General features: G+C 39.7%; 1 protein-coding gene across 3 annotated transcripts in view; it reads right to left on the minus strand.

The window, feature by feature from the left end:
• si:ch73-22o12.1 (nectin-2) overlaps positions 1 to 15,857 on the minus strand; it is a 332,756-nt gene that overhangs the window by 216,218 nt on the left and 100,681 nt on the right. The gene's annotated exons all lie outside the window — the stretch shown is intronic.

Here is a 15,857-nt window from a genome sequence, read left to right on the forward strand (position 1 = left end):
AGAAAACATTAATTCTGCCGCTCAAAGTCGCAGAGAGGAGATGAGGCAAAGAGATGCACAAAATAAACTCTCCTGGTGATAAATGAGAACAGCGCAACAGTGTCTGCTACAACGTATGAACTCCGGCAAGTAGGCCAAGACACTGCAGTCCCCTGCATGACTGAGCCCATGTGGACAGAGGCCGAAATAAATATAAAAACAACAACAAAAAGTGGGGACATAAAGAAGACAGTCATAAATCATCTAGACGGCCCTACTGCTCCATCACCTCCCACTTGCAGATACCAATACATTCTTGAGTAGCGGCACAGAGTAAAAGATACAGATAGTCTTTGTTGCAGAAGCGGAGCTTTAGAATGACAGTCTGCCAATATGGGTAAATTGTGCATGTGTGTATGCGTGAATGTGTAATCCAGGTCTCTGTGAAAATGTAATTACTTGTATGAGTAAGCCAGCAATAAGTATATGTCAGCAAGATGGCACCTGTTTCAAGTAAAAGTGGATTACCTGCAAATACGCAATCTGAAATTTCTGCAACTGCAGTGTGTGTGTGCATAGTTGTGAATTTGTGCTCACAGTGTACACACCACACTGTAAGGTGTTAGAAGTGTTGTTTTTAAATCCCAACTCCCACTATACGAGTTAATCGCCTGCGACAGAACGTCTAAGCTGACAATTGAAGTGCTCACACGCCGTACACTACTGGAGTCCCTGCTGTTCTACTTCCGTCCTGTAGATGTTGCGAAGGTTTTAATGCATTTACAGTGGTATGAAAAAGTATCTGAACCTTTTGGAATTTCTTAAATTTCTGCATAAATTTACCATCAAATGTGATCTGATCTTTGTCAAAATCACACAGATAAAAAAAACTTTGAACTAAAACAACCCAACATTTATAGGTTTTCATATTTAAATGAGGATAGTATGCCAACAATGGCAGAAGGGGGAAAAATAAGTAAGTGAAACATCACATTTAATATTTTGTCCCCTCCTTTGGCAGCAATAACTTCAACCAGACGCTTCCTGTAGCTGCAGATCAGTCAGGCACATTGATCAGGACTATCTTGGCCCATTCTTCTTTAGTAAACTGCTGTAGTTCAGTCAGATTCCTGGGATATCTGGTGTGAATCGCTGTCTTTAGGTCATGCCACTGCATCTTAATGGGGTTCAAGTCTGGACTTTGATTTGGCCACTCCAGAATGTGTATTTTGTTCTTCTGAAACCATTGTGAAGTTGATTTACTTCTGTTTTTGATTATTGTCTTGTTGCAGCATTCATCCTCTTTTTAGCCTCAACTGTCTGACAGACGGCCTCGGGTTTTCCTGCAAAACATCCTGATAAACTTTTGAATTCATTCTTCCATTAATGATAGCAAGTCGTCCAGGCCCTGAGGCAGAAAAACAGCCCCAAATCATGATGCTCCCTCCACTGTGCTTCACAGTGGGGATGAGCTGTTGATGTTGGTGGGCTGTTCTAATTTTCCTCTACACGTGACATTGTGTGTTACTCCCAAACAATTCAACTTTGGTTTCATCAGTTTACAAAATATTTTGCCAAAACAGCAGGGGTTTCCTCCATAGAATCCTCCCATGAACACAATTCTTGGCCATAGTGTTACATATAGTTAATGTGTGCACAGAGATATTGGACTGTGCCAGTGATTTCTGTAAGTCTTTAGCAGACACTTGAGGGTTCTTTTTTACCTTTCTGAGTATTCTGCGCAGAACTCTTGCCATCATCTTTGGTGGAGGGCCACTCCTTGGGAGAGACGCAACAGTGCCAAACTCTCTCCATTTGTAGACAACTTTTCTGACTGTCGATTGACAACCATCCCGACTTTTAGACATAGTTTTATATCCTTTTCCAGCTTTATACAAATCAACAATCCTTGATCGCAGGTCTTCAGACGGTTCTTTTGACCGAACCATGATGCACATCAGACAATGCTTCTCATCAAGACAATTCTTACCAGGTGTGAGTTTTATAGTGGGCAGGGCAGCTTTGAACCACTCATCAGTGATTGGGCACAGATCTGACTTGAATTGCTTGGAAAAATTGGTTTCAATTGCTCTAAGTCTCCTTAGGCAGTGTGTTCACTTATTCCCCCCTCCCCCTTTTGTCATTGGTTCCATGCGATCCTCATTAAAATATGAAAACCTTTAAATGTTTGGGTGGTTTTAGTTAAAGCAGACACTGTTTTTCCATCTGTGTGATTTTGACAAAGATTAGACCACATTTGATAGTGATTTAATGCAAAAATGTGAGAAATTCCCAAAATGTTCAGATACTTTTCATACCACTATACATTGCTGGGAATTATAGAACATTTCATGAAACCCTCTGCTGACAAGCTGTATCGAGATGTTACTTTTCTTTTCAAGCAGAATTTGGCACCTGCCCACACTGCCGAAAGTACCAAAAGCTGGTTTGATGACGATCGTTTTACTGTGCCTACCTGTCTGGCAAACTCCCCTTACTTAAACCCCAAAGAGACACCAGACTTAACAAATAAAGATGAGATCAAAGCAGTTTTTGAAGCAATCGCAGGTTAATCAACCTCCACAGCAAAATTATGCAGTAATTCATGCAAATCAAAGTATGAAGTAGATAGATTTTTTTTTTTAAGCCTTAAATTTATGGTGGAAACATTGTTTTTGATTGGTTTAATGTGATGAACTGTTGAAGTTTAAAAAAGAAAGGCTTAAAATAGTTCCATGTTCTGAAATGTCTGACAAAAAATGAACATTTTCCACTACATTTTAATTACATGAGATGCAAAAGAAGTGGCTACGAATGATGCCGCCCAGTCATTTTCTTCTTCACAAAACTGAGTTGCGTCTATTTGTCTCAATGGCTTATTTTCCCAGAAACAAAATGGAAAAAAAAAAAAACACTCTTGAAACATTTTTTCTTTTATCTTGTCACTTTAGTAATTATTTGGATAAATTGTTTGGGCGAGGGCAGATGTTTTGATTTCGCAACAGGATTCAGCTGGGCTCAGGAGTGTGTTAATATTAGATGCGAAAAATAGCGACCAAATGATAACATTACAGTTTGTCATCCTCCTGTCTACGTATTTAAAGAAGACAATTTTCTTAAGTGGGTGACGCACATGGCGAAAAACTTGGGCATGTGGCCACAATTTAATAAAACACTTAATAATGTTATTTTATTTCACTGTTTATCCATGTTTTGCAGAACCGCATGAATAAGCATCACTATAAAGGACCGCAACATTGAGCCAATTGTACGTACTTTTCTTTAAAAGAATTTCCAGTCGAGTCCTAACCAACCATATGTGACAAAAAAGTTGTTTTAAGTCTACCCTCATTGTAAAAGAGTATATTTTACTTCACGGTACTTATCTCTGCAAAGAAGCTCTGGCTGGTACAGAATGCTAATCGAGAGTTGACTAGAACCTAGAATGGTCCTTTGATGTCTTGAATTAGCATCACTGTGAAACAGCTTTAAGTTTATGGCACTTTGCTATAAAGTTGCTCTGACTGGTCCAGATTGCTAATTGAGTGCTCACTAGATCCCAAAGAAAAACACTGTTGTCTTATATTAGCCTAACTGTAAACGACAGCAGTGAAAGTGGGGCAAATAAGTATTTAGTCAACCACCAATTGCGCAAGTTCTCCTACTTGAAAAGATTAGAGAGGCCTGTAATTGTCAACATGGGTAAACCTCAACCATGAGAGACAGAATGTGGGCGAAAAAAAAACAGAAAATCACATTGGAAATAAATTCTTTAAAAATCAAACAAATTAGAGTGGAAAACAAGTATTTGGTCACCTACAGACAAGCAAGATTTCTGGCTGTCTAACTTCTTCTAACGAGGTCTAACGAGGCTCCACTCGTTACCTGTATTAATGGCACCTGTTATCAGTATAAAAGACACCTGTCCACAACCTCAGTCAGTCACAGTCCAAACTCCACTATAGCCAAGACCAAAGAGCTGTCAAAGGACACCAGAGACAAAATTGTAGACCTGCACCAGGCTGGGAAGACAATCTGCAATTGGTAAAACACTTGGTGTAAAGCAGGGGTGTCCAAACTTTTTGCAAAGGGGGCCAGATTTGGTGTGATAAAAATGTGGGGGGCTGACCTTCGCTGACATCCTTTACGTAGAACAATATATTTAATCAAATTTTAGCAAGCCATTCTGTGTGTCACATTTGCTTTATCATTTTTTTAAATTAATAATTTCAACAATCTCGCAACTAGCCTTTGTGGCATTCTCTTTCGACTCTCGGGCTCTTGTGAAATACTGCAGCTGTAAAATTAAACTAGCATCAAATTGTTTGAATTTCTCGCTACGTATCTTCTCTGTAATCTTGTCGTACATGTCAGCCTGTCTTGTTTGGTAATATCGCCTCACATTGAACTCTTTAAAAACAGCGACAGTCTCTTTGCGAACGAGGCAGACACAGTTGATGCGTATTTTAGTGAAGAAATATTCCAATTTCCACCTATCCTTGAAGTGTTGACCATCGCAGTCAACTTTCTTTTTTTGTTGTTGATTGTTGTTATTTTAGAAAATTGGGAATAAAGGGTCACCCGGGGCAATGTTGCTTAGAGTGCTGCTGCCTTTTAGTGGGTAAATGAGGAGCAGAATTTAGTGTGTAAGCTACTTCATATGCCGGTAGCAGTACTGCTGACCAATTTATTAATCCTGTGTGCGGGCCAGACAATATTGATTTTATGACAGAGGCTGGGGGCTGGATGAAATTTGAAAAAGGGCCGCATTTGGCCCCCGGGCCGGACTTTGGACATGTCTGGTGTAAAGAAATCAACTGTGGGGGCAATTAGAAAATGGAGGACATACAAGACCACTTATAATTTCCCTCGATTTGGGGGGCTCAATGCAAGATCTCACCCCGTGGCGTCAAAATGATAAGAACGGTGAGCAAAAATCCCAGAACCACACGGGGAACCTAGTGAATGACCTACAGAGAGCTGGGACCACAGTAACAAAGGGCCGCCAGGGACTCAAATCCTGCACTGCCAGACATGTCCCCTTGCTGAAGCCAGTACACATCCAGGCCCGTCTGCGGTTCACTAGAGAGCATTTGGATGATCCAGAGGAGTGGGAGAATGTGTTATGGTCAGATGAAAACAAAATAGAACGTTTTGGTAGAAACGCAGGTTCTCGTGTTCAGAGGAAAAATACTGAATTGCATCCGAAGAACACCATACCCACTGTGAAGCATGGGGGTGGAAACATCATGCTTTGGGGCTGTTTTTCTGCAAAGGGGCCAGGACGACTGATCTGTGTAAAGGAAAGAATGAATGGGGCCATGTATCGAGAGATCTTGAGTGAAAATCTCCTTCCATCAGCAAGGGCATTGAAGATGAGACGTGGCTGAGTCTTTCAGCATGACAATGATCCCAAACGCACAGCCAGGGCAACAAAGGAGTGGCTTCGTAAGAAGCATTTTAAGGTCCTGGAGTGGCCTAGCCAGTCTCCAGATCTCAACCCCATAGAAAATCTGTGGAGGGAGTTGAAAGTTCGTGTTGCCCAGCGACAGACCCAAAACATCACTGCTCTAGAGGAGATCTGCATGGAGGAGTGGGCCAAAATACCAGCAACAGTGTGTGAAAAGCTTGTGAAAAGTTACAGAAACCGTTTGCCCTCCGTTTTTGCCAACAAAGGTTACATAACAAAGTATTGAGATGAACTTTTGGTCTTGACCAAATACTTATTTTCCACCATGATTTGCAAATAAATTCTTTAAAAATCAAACAATGTGATTTTCTGTTTTTTTTCCCCACATTCTGTCTCTCATGGTTGAGGTTTACCCAGGTTAACAATTACAGGCCTCTCTAATATTTTCAACTGAGAGAACTTTCACAATTAGTGGTTGACTAAATACTTATTTTCCCCACTGTAAGTGTCAGTCCCTAATCAAAAGTGTGTTGGTGCCTCAGATTTTAAAATAATACTAAGTGTAAGTTCTCCTCAAGACACGTGCAAACTAAAAATAGTGAAGTCCCACCTTTACATAAACAATTACCAGCAAATCTAGTTCAACTGGTTCGTGTTAAGCCAAAGTTGCTGTGTTGAAACTAATATCAGGAGGCTTGATAAAACACACACAAACACACAAGACTGAAAAGCTATAGGCTGAGAGATAAAAGGAAAAGGGCAGCGCTGTCTTTCTTTTTGACGAGCAATAAACTCCACACCTTATTTTCTCTGGGGAGATGTGAGATATCAATACGAGCGGTGAGGAATGAGGAAGAGAAAAGAGCAAGAAGGAAGAAAACAAGGCCTTTCCTAGAATAACAGCAGCTCTCAGAGGACGAGCCCAATTTGCAACCACAAAACAACACCCTTGTAAGCCACAGAGGACCCTTTGGACAGGAACCAGACGGCGGCCCGCCGAGGCTTGCGCCAGCTCGCTTCTCTGCCATTATTTTTTCTTTCCCAGCAAACCACGCAAAATTCCTACGTATGAAGGCCTGGCGATGGCTTCATTGTGATTTTTGCGTGCGCTTGCAGTATTTTGCCAGCAGGAGAAGGCTCTGTCGATCAACTTGAACTAGACGGACTAGCTCCAGATTAGCTCTGGGAACAAGTTTGTACTTAAGTTGCCACAGGATGGAGCAGGAGAAACAGAGGGGAAACACTAGAGCGCTTCATTAAGCATCTTGATTGGAGGAACTGACAAGCAAAAATGTCATTTAAAAGAAAAAAAATGGAAACTGAAGCTGCTTTGCTCTTGTATTTCATGCTAAATATTGAGTTGAGCATGGGTTTGATATATGATAGGGATTTTCAACACCAAATGACAGTAGTGAGTAGTGACTGAACTGGGACATGAGATATTTCATAAAGAGAATTTAATTTGCACATTCGTTAACTTGTCACTTCCCCATTGTTGTTTCTTACAAAAGATCTCCAGGTGTGCTCCAATTTCCATACAAAATGACTATTAAATTGCATAGCAGGTTATAGTGAACTCAAATAACATTCATTTGAAACAAATTCTGCTACTAAACTGAGAAACAAAGACAACCTAGCGCTAGTTTCATGATTAAGACGCAAAAAGGCAAGAAATAAAACCAAATTAGGCCATGGCAACAGTATGTATAAATGTCTAAACAATATTTAATAACAAAAAGACACACAATGAGGCCTTTTTTTAAGTCCATGTATGAAAACCCACACTTTTGGCAACACAAATCACTAGAACTGAGGTGCTTTGACCTATAAGTGTAATTACCCTTGACTTTGTTTACTTGTTTATCAAATCAATTTCCCCATTAAAATGCCATTACACTTTCCAACACCAGAAAAGAAAAAAAACACTCACTCATTTTTGTTACAAAACAAAACAAATACATTCCATTACATGTACCAGCAAAAAGTCGTAAATCTGGGTACCACTGTAAATCTGGCTTGTACTTTTTCCTTTGTTTTACATGCAACAACAACAGAAAAATTAACCAATATCTATTTTCCCCACCTTTGCATCACCATGACCCAGAAGACTTTCTTCTGCTGCGACTTCAATGGGGTTTTGTGCCCTTCCTGCCACCAGTGTTGTTAATCTTACTTTAAAAAAATAATTTGCTAGTTACAAATTACTTCTCCTATAAAGTAATTGAGTTAGTAACTCAGTTACCTCAACATAAGAGTCATTACTTACTCGGCAAAGTAACTGACGTTACTTTTCATGTTCTATACGTAATTACACGATCCATTCTATAACGTCTGTAAAATTTCCCCTGTAATGGTATACAAACTTTTAACCATCCAATTCTGTGAGAAAAAGCCTTGTTTTTCCTGTTGTACTGAACCCCGTGACCCCATAACGAGGTACGTACTGAACCGTGACTTGTGTGTACCGTCACACCCTTAACCCTTAAAAACCTGCAACATGAAGCAATTATCAGATAATCCCAACATTTGATAAATAAGGTCCTAATGAAACCTTTTTTTCAAATTTGTAAAAAGAAATGTCAAAATGAATATGTGTAATAAGCGCTCTAATATCTATAACCCTAGCCAAATCCTGTTTTGTTTTTTCTCATGGAACCTGCAGATGCATGTATTGACTTGCATCCATCTTTTTTTTCCAAAAAGAAATGTCAAAATTCTGAATTATTCTCAAAATCATGAAATTTTAGGTGTATCATGATACATTTGGCAGTAAAGGGCTAATAAAGATACCGTATTTTTTGGACTAAAAGTCGCAGTTTTTTTTCATAGTTTGGCCTGGGGTACGATTATACTCAGGAGCGACATATGTGTGAAATTATTAACACATTTTTATATCATTTCACATGTTATTTTAGTGTTTTGGAGTGACACTGATGATTTGGTAAATGTGTTAGCATGTTCTTTATGCTATAGTTATCTGAATAACTCTTAATAGCTATGTTACATTAACCTACCAGCCACGTTCGCATTTCATTGTTTATGCATCATGTAACCTTATCATATTGTACAATTATTCAGCATGTTGTTCTCTATTGTATTTTTATTTTAAATTGCCTTTCAAGATGACATATCTGTTCTGTGTGTTGGATTTTATCAAGTAAATTTTGCCCAAAATGTGACTTATACTCTGGTGCGACTTATAGTCCGAAAAATACGGTAGATATATTTTTCAATATTAAAATTTTAAAAAAAGAAATACAATAAAATAACCACACAAGGTTTATGGATATGTCATTCAAGAAAAGTTTAGGGCAAGAGACTATTTTTTGTAATAAAAAACAGAAACAAATTATTATTATATTGTAGCATTTACAAGGACAACGCCCACTTGGTAATGATAATGCATCCTGAAAAGGAAAACAGTCCATTATTTTCAATTAATTTTACCCACCTAAACGCCACGAACTGTGTGTAAAAAAAAAAAAAAAAAAAAAAAAAGGAGTGCGAGAGTTTAAGACAACGGTTGCAATGATAAAGGCTAATGCTAGCGAGAATGCGAATGCTAAGCTAACGCTACGAGCCACCTAACCTTGATTGTGGTAACTCACGGCTTCACACCCTCAGTAACAGTGATGGCATTGTTAAGATGAGAAAAGTAATTAATTAAGATTACTCACTAGAGGTGGGAATCTTTGGGCACCTAACGATTCGATTACGATTCAGAGACTCCGATTCGATTATAAATCGATTATAGATGGCACCCCCTCCATTTTTTTTTTTTTTTTTTTTTTTTTTTTTTTAATGTTTTGTATATTTGTTCCAAAATTGTTCAAAAATCCTCTCAGGCTAAATGAACCAAACTACTATTTTAGTATCAAGTTACCGGTTAAAAACCGTAAATAAAATACTCAAGTCCCCATTCTGTATCAGCAGCTTTGAACTACATTAAATTAATTTAATGTTTTGAATCAACCGTTAAAGTTGTTAAAATTGCCCCCGTTATTCCATAATTTCCCTCATGTCTACTTTCGACATGTGAGAGTTTTAAAACTGTTTCATCATTTAAAGATAGATTCAAGTCAAGATTTTGCCGATTTAGGGGTATTTTAGATTAAAAGTAATTAGGTTCTCCATAACAGACTACTACTACTGCTTTAAGATTGCGCCTGTTTACTAGCGCGGGAAAGTGTCATTTCACATCTAGTCTAGATATATGCGATATCTACCATAGCAGTATGTTGCCGTATGTTTGTAGCAACTACCAACTGGGCGCTGTTTGTAGCGGCTGACGGCCGCAGTCAAGTATTACCGGTATTGTTTTTTTTTTTTTACCTAGCGGCATTAGCTGCACATGATATTTACTCTCGGTCCAATCCTCATTGCATTCCGAAGACCGCACGGACTGCGTTTTATTTCCACTTTACCTGGTATAATTTAATAATTTGAATTTGGATGTTTGTGAATCGTTCTCGAATCTTCCACGGCCGAATCGCGAATAATCTAAGAATCGGAAATTTTGCACGCCTCTATTACTCACTACTGACAAAAATAATGCTGTTAGTAACGCCGTTGTACTCTAACACCGTTATTAACAACACTGCCCACCACTGATTATGAATCGGGAAATAGACCACGATTTAATACCGTTTTTGGGGGGGGGAATAAAAGAAGGAAATAGCCTCGTTTTCTGTTTTTCTCATTCTGAAATTTAAAAGTAAAGTGAAATGCTGAAAGGTATGTCTCTTTTCAGCCTACTGCCCAATCTCAGACACATCTCTTTAAAAATTATTAAGACAAGGCTTCACCACAGGCGAAAAAAAATCTTTTCACATTTACAGTATTTTTACATACCAGTTGAGAACCACCATTTTCAACAACTGGATTGTTGCCATTTGCCAAACTTAGCTGGAAGATTGGTACCCCCTCGTTCACTATGGCCGTCAAACATTCATGTACCACGATGTGGCGTCTTCACATCACGCGGCAAAATCAGAGCCGCCTGTCTGTCATTCGAGGGGCAATAAGAAGAGAGCCAACACAGGTCAACTCTTGCCAGAGTCGAGAAGAGACAGGCTGGCCTTATGAGATGCTACGCCGCCTTGGGGAAATTAATATTACACATACAAAAAGACACACAAAGGGCCTTTTGGTTGATGGTCCCTGAACCTTCAAGATTCGGTCATTCATGTAGAGGCGATGCGCGAAGGCAAGGCAAAAGGCATTTTGAAAGAATAATTGAGAGTATAAATATGTAAAGAGTGGCGGTCGTATGAAGAGGAAGAGAGGGAAACAAGCGGAGTGGCGGAACTGAGGGAATTGGAGGATAAAAAAGGCAGTTCAAGGGTAAGAACAAAGAGAGGACGGAGGGTTGGAGGGGAGGAGAACGGCAAAGACGTGTGTCGCCTACAAGTGACGCTGCAGACACCGACGGATGCCCTGAACATCTTCAAGTCGTCAACTTCTGTCATCTATGGTTATGTCTCATGGCAGATGGCCAAGAACACACACACACACACAAAGGCGCACATTAACAACAGGCTGCCTGATCCCCTGGCTGGTCACGTTGACATTTCCATATTTCCCACCATTGGTGTGTGAAGAAGAAAATGAACAAGGAGAGGAGGAAGCGAGGGGTAGGTGTGGATAAAAGAGTGTGAAAGAGAACACTGTGCCAGGAATAGGGAATGAAGGAGCGAAAGGGCGGCAGAGGAAGAGAAGGACGTGGAAAGGGAGAGACAATGTGATAAACAAGGTTAGCGGGAAACGGCCGGAGGGACAAAAAGCGACAAATAAGGCAGGGAGAAAGAGAAAAGAAGAGCAGCTGAAAAATGGAGCTCGTCAGGAGACCGAATGGAAAGAGGTGGCACGGGAAGAAAGAATCAGAGCGAAGCGGCTGAGAGCCTGACCTTGTAGAAAACACAAGTCACACACCCCCACCAAACACAGAACGAGAGAAAACATCTGTGAAAGCGCATCAATGCCAGAGAGTCACTTAAGAAAAGGCTCCAAGTAGGCACGGCAGCTCCCTCTCACCAGAGGCGTCGCGTCCCATTAGGCAAACTAGGCAATTGCCTAGGGCCCCCAGAGGGCCAACAGATTTAGCACACGCAGCTTTACAGCACTGTCGCAGCAACAAGTGTGGGGAGTCTTTCAATACCATGGAATCATTTGGCAGATTATCTAACGATTCTGTTATCAATCCCAATCAGCAATAACCATGTCACGTAGATTATACATGTTTAAGACAGTCCAATCAGCTATTAATACCACATGATTGTTTAAAGAGTGACTCACAAAGTACTCTCTGGAAAGTCCTTGCTGAGTTGTTTTACGTTGATTTTCACAGGCCACCTCATTATTCATGTGACTACTTAAAGAAATTGTGATTTTTCCAAAAAAGTCTATTAATGAGTATCATATTCCTCGTCGAAAACTCTATAAGAAAAATATAACATATATGCATCTAAAATAATCTTAAACGATTGTATTAGCAATTTTAATACTCCTTTTAGCAAGGTTGAATGAATAATGCAATGGGGGGGCACTTTGAGTGTCCTAAAAAGCGCGCTATGAGAGCGAGGCGTTAGACTTTTATTAAATATGCTATTGCTCCAAGTCCAACGGTCCCCCTTACTTGCACACGCTCGAAAGGCCCCATGTTGCTTGTTGCCTGGCGCCCCCGGGGACGCTTGCTACGCCACTGCCTCTCACAGCCCAAAAACATGAACGCCAGTTTATGCCAGACTACAATTTGTCCATTAAAGTGAAAGTAGGTTTGTCCATAAATGACTTGTCTGGCCACTAGTCAAGAATGAACCCCACCTCCCGCCTAGCTCACCTGTCCTCTTGTAGTACGAGTTATCATTCAAGTCATTAAAGAAAAAAATTAAATATGACACTTTTGATCACCAAGATTGATCCCTCCAAAAAAAAAAAAAAAAAACATCTTTGATCTTAAAAGTATCCTAGCCCAACTAGTATTCCAACTTGGGGACAAATCTGGGTTATAGTTTTGTGTTAAAAAAAAAAAAAAAAAAAAAAAAAAAAGTCAACTCTATACTTCTTGTGTAATCCCATATCCCATGCTGCAAAAAATGTATTAGCGTTGATTAATATTTAGTACAGCAAACTCATAGTCTGACTCAGTTGGACAGCAGGTTAATTTCCAGGTACCAAACTCCTGCAAATCCGTGAAATGGATTCCTGCCAATGTTTTCAAGTGAATTTGCTGGAAGCCACAACTTTGTCACAGAGAAATTGAAGAAAAGCTCCAAAAATTCATTCCCTTATAATGCAATAAGTTTGGTGTCAAGTCATCCTTGTATAATTCCGAAAAATAACAAATACCAGCGCCGAAAACCAGGCAATGTAATATAAAAATCCCAATTTTCTCTCCCGCCTATCTAGGACAGCTTGTCTGCATACAAAACAACACACACACACAGACACACAGTCTTGAGCCGGAATCTCCTCGCCTCATTCCCTCCGAGGCTGACTTTGACGCCTAATGGCATCCGTGCCCTCCGCGTGATCCCCACTATAACGGAGAAGAAGCGGCGCATCCGAATGGGGAAAGCGAGCGGAGGCCATCACCTAAAATATCCAATGGCCTTCACAGCTAACCCACTCTGCCACTTCATCAGGCTAGAGGCTGCAGACTGACAGGTTGGCTGCCAGCAGAGTGCCAGCATTGTCCATGCTCCTTCAGATTGCTTTCACTCTTCTGTGCCTCGGAATATACCAATTGATAGATATTTTTTAGCACGATACAAAATTTGAATATCAGACATTAACTCATTCACTCCCAGCCATTTTCACCAGAGCAAGTCCCTTCGCTCCCGGCCGTTTTACTGGATTTTGTCTGATTTTGCAAGGCCCACAGAAAATTCTGTTCTATTGCTATATAAACATGGAATCCACCAAAAGAAAGATTAGACTCTCTTCTTTCAGCAGGGAAAAAAAAGTTCATATCGTTTTCCATTGTTTAGAAATCAGCATTAGAAAGTAGCTTAGTTTAAGCAATTTTCCAATTTCTGATGAAAAAACAGAGAATTGAGCTTTTTGTGAAAAGCATACATTTCAAACATAACTGACTTTAACACAGCTATTTTTTGCTTTAGTTACATCCCAAACATCTGAATAATGTTTTCCTTTTACAAAATAACATGAACAAGACAAATAGATCTTTTGATAGCAAAGTAACAATTTATTTACACATAACTAACTGAGATGACGCTGTTGTGGCCGCGACAGACGGGTTCATTTTTCCCTCATCGCCGCCTGTCTCATAAAGATGGATTTGTTTGAGTCTCTGCGGGGTCTGCTCGGCGAGCAGCACGGACTCAACGACATCGTCCGCTGCACTGTGGTCCCGGTCGTTCTGCTCGGTCGTCCAACGCCTGGCATCCTGGGCGTCCTCTCGGTCATTCTGCTCGGTCGTCCAACACCTGGCATCCCGGGCGTCCTCTCAGTTGTTCTGCTCGGTCGTCCAAGGCCTGGCATCCCGGGTGTCCTCTCTGTTGTTCTGCTCGGTCGTCCGCCGCCTGGCATCCTTCTGCCGGCACCCCAGCTGTGTGGCCCGGCCGTTCGTTGACGTTGAATCGGGTTGCGGGTCTTACCAAATGCGCCACTGCCCTCCATTGGCCAGTTTTATTGCTTTAAAATGGATTTTCAGCTTTGTGCTTTGGCGCTCAGTTGAATCAGAACCCAGAGATTTCTCTTATGAAAAAAAAAAACGTAAAAGACGTCTTTGGAACACTGAAACAATTAAAAATAGAATGTATTTATACGTTTTTGGGAGCAAATGAGCTAAGGATCACAAGTCTGCAAGCATTTCTGATGATTTGGCACCGAAAAGGAGCAGCAAAGTCTTTAGTGCATGGAAGTGGTTTAGCAGAAAATTGTACTCTGCATGTAGTCAGGTGGGATAGGCTCCAGCACCCCTTCCCCCTTTTAAGCGGAAGTGGTACAGATAAATTAATATTATAAATTGGGCTGTCAAAATGATCGCGTTAACGGGCGTTAATTAATTTTTAAAATTAATCACGTTAAAATATTTGACGCAATTAACGCATGCACTGAATGAGCCGCTCTCGCATTGCCTCAAACAGATTTCAATGACGCCGTTTATGGACATTAAGAGTGAAGAGAATGCCACCGGCCGCTTGGGGGCAGCGCAGCGCCGTTCCATACTTATGTTATTCCTTCTAATAGTGGGAGAATTAGTAGTTGTGAGACGTTTATGCTGTTGCTTTGTGCTCCACACATATTTCGGTAAGTTTGCTTTCTTTTAGTGGCAATTATGTGTCTCTTGTTGTATTTTGGGTAAGATATGCACAGAGATATATCTGTTATAAAGGCGAGTGGACACAGGCGTTCTTTGGGCTGCGCCGTTTATTGGCATAAGCTTCTGCAACTCCTTCACAACAAACAGAAGTATCATTTAGTGAAAGCACAACAAAAATAAAATAGCTATCTCTCTCAAAAAAAAATCATGTTCACAAAAAGAAAAGCACTTCAGTCTGTAGTAATGAGGCCCTATTCTCACATAGCTAAACAACACTGCAAAGTGCAAAACTGCTGGCATTACTCAGAGTTTGGTCACTCAATTCTTATTATTGTTATTTTTATTCTTCTTATTATTATATTAACTCTACTTTTGATTGAAAATCGTACAAATTTTATTAAAACGAAAATATGAAGAGGGGTTTTAATATAAAATTACTATAACTTGTAACTATAACATTTATCTTTTATGAACTACAAGTCTTACTATCCGTGGATCACTTAAACAGAAAGAATGTTAATAATGCCATTTGTGGATTTATTGTTATAATAAACAAATACAGCACTTATGTACAGTATGTTGTATGTATATATCCGTCTTGTGTCTTATCTTTCCATTCCAACAATAATTTACAGAAAAATATGGCATATTTTAGCGATGGTTTGAATTGCGATTAATTACGATTAATTAATTTTTAAGCCGTAATTAACTCGATTAAAAATTTTAATCGTTTGACAGCCCTAATTATAAATTAATATCATTTACGGAGGTCCTTAGTTTACAACCATCCCTATGTACGTTGTTTCAAGGCCTCAAGTTTCTGTGAGAATCGCAAAACAATCTAAAACTTACAAAGTACATTCCACTTTTAATTACTAAAGAACAGAAAGCGGTACAAAATATTTTAACTTTGTTTCTTGCTCAAATAAGAAAGTCAATTTTTTAATTTGGTGTCTAAATAAATTTGACAATATTCTGTGGACCTTGAAAGATCAGGAAGCAATCTTTTAAAAAGCCCGGTGCTGAAGGAGTTGCTTTGTTGAAAAAGGCTGGTATTTAATGTTAGAGAAAAATGTTCCAAAACATTCTTAATATTTTTAAAAAGCTCAAGGTTTCCTGATTGGTTTGTAGCGTAGGCTATATGTGAGCATCGTCTTCACAACTGATGCGGAAATTCATGAG

Source organism: Corythoichthys intestinalis, chromosome 4 (assembly GCF_030265065.1).
Source record: "Corythoichthys intestinalis isolate RoL2023-P3 chromosome 4, ASM3026506v1, whole genome shotgun sequence".
In the NCBI taxonomy this organism is placed as follows: domain Eukaryota; kingdom Metazoa; phylum Chordata; class Actinopteri; order Syngnathiformes; family Syngnathidae; genus Corythoichthys; species Corythoichthys intestinalis.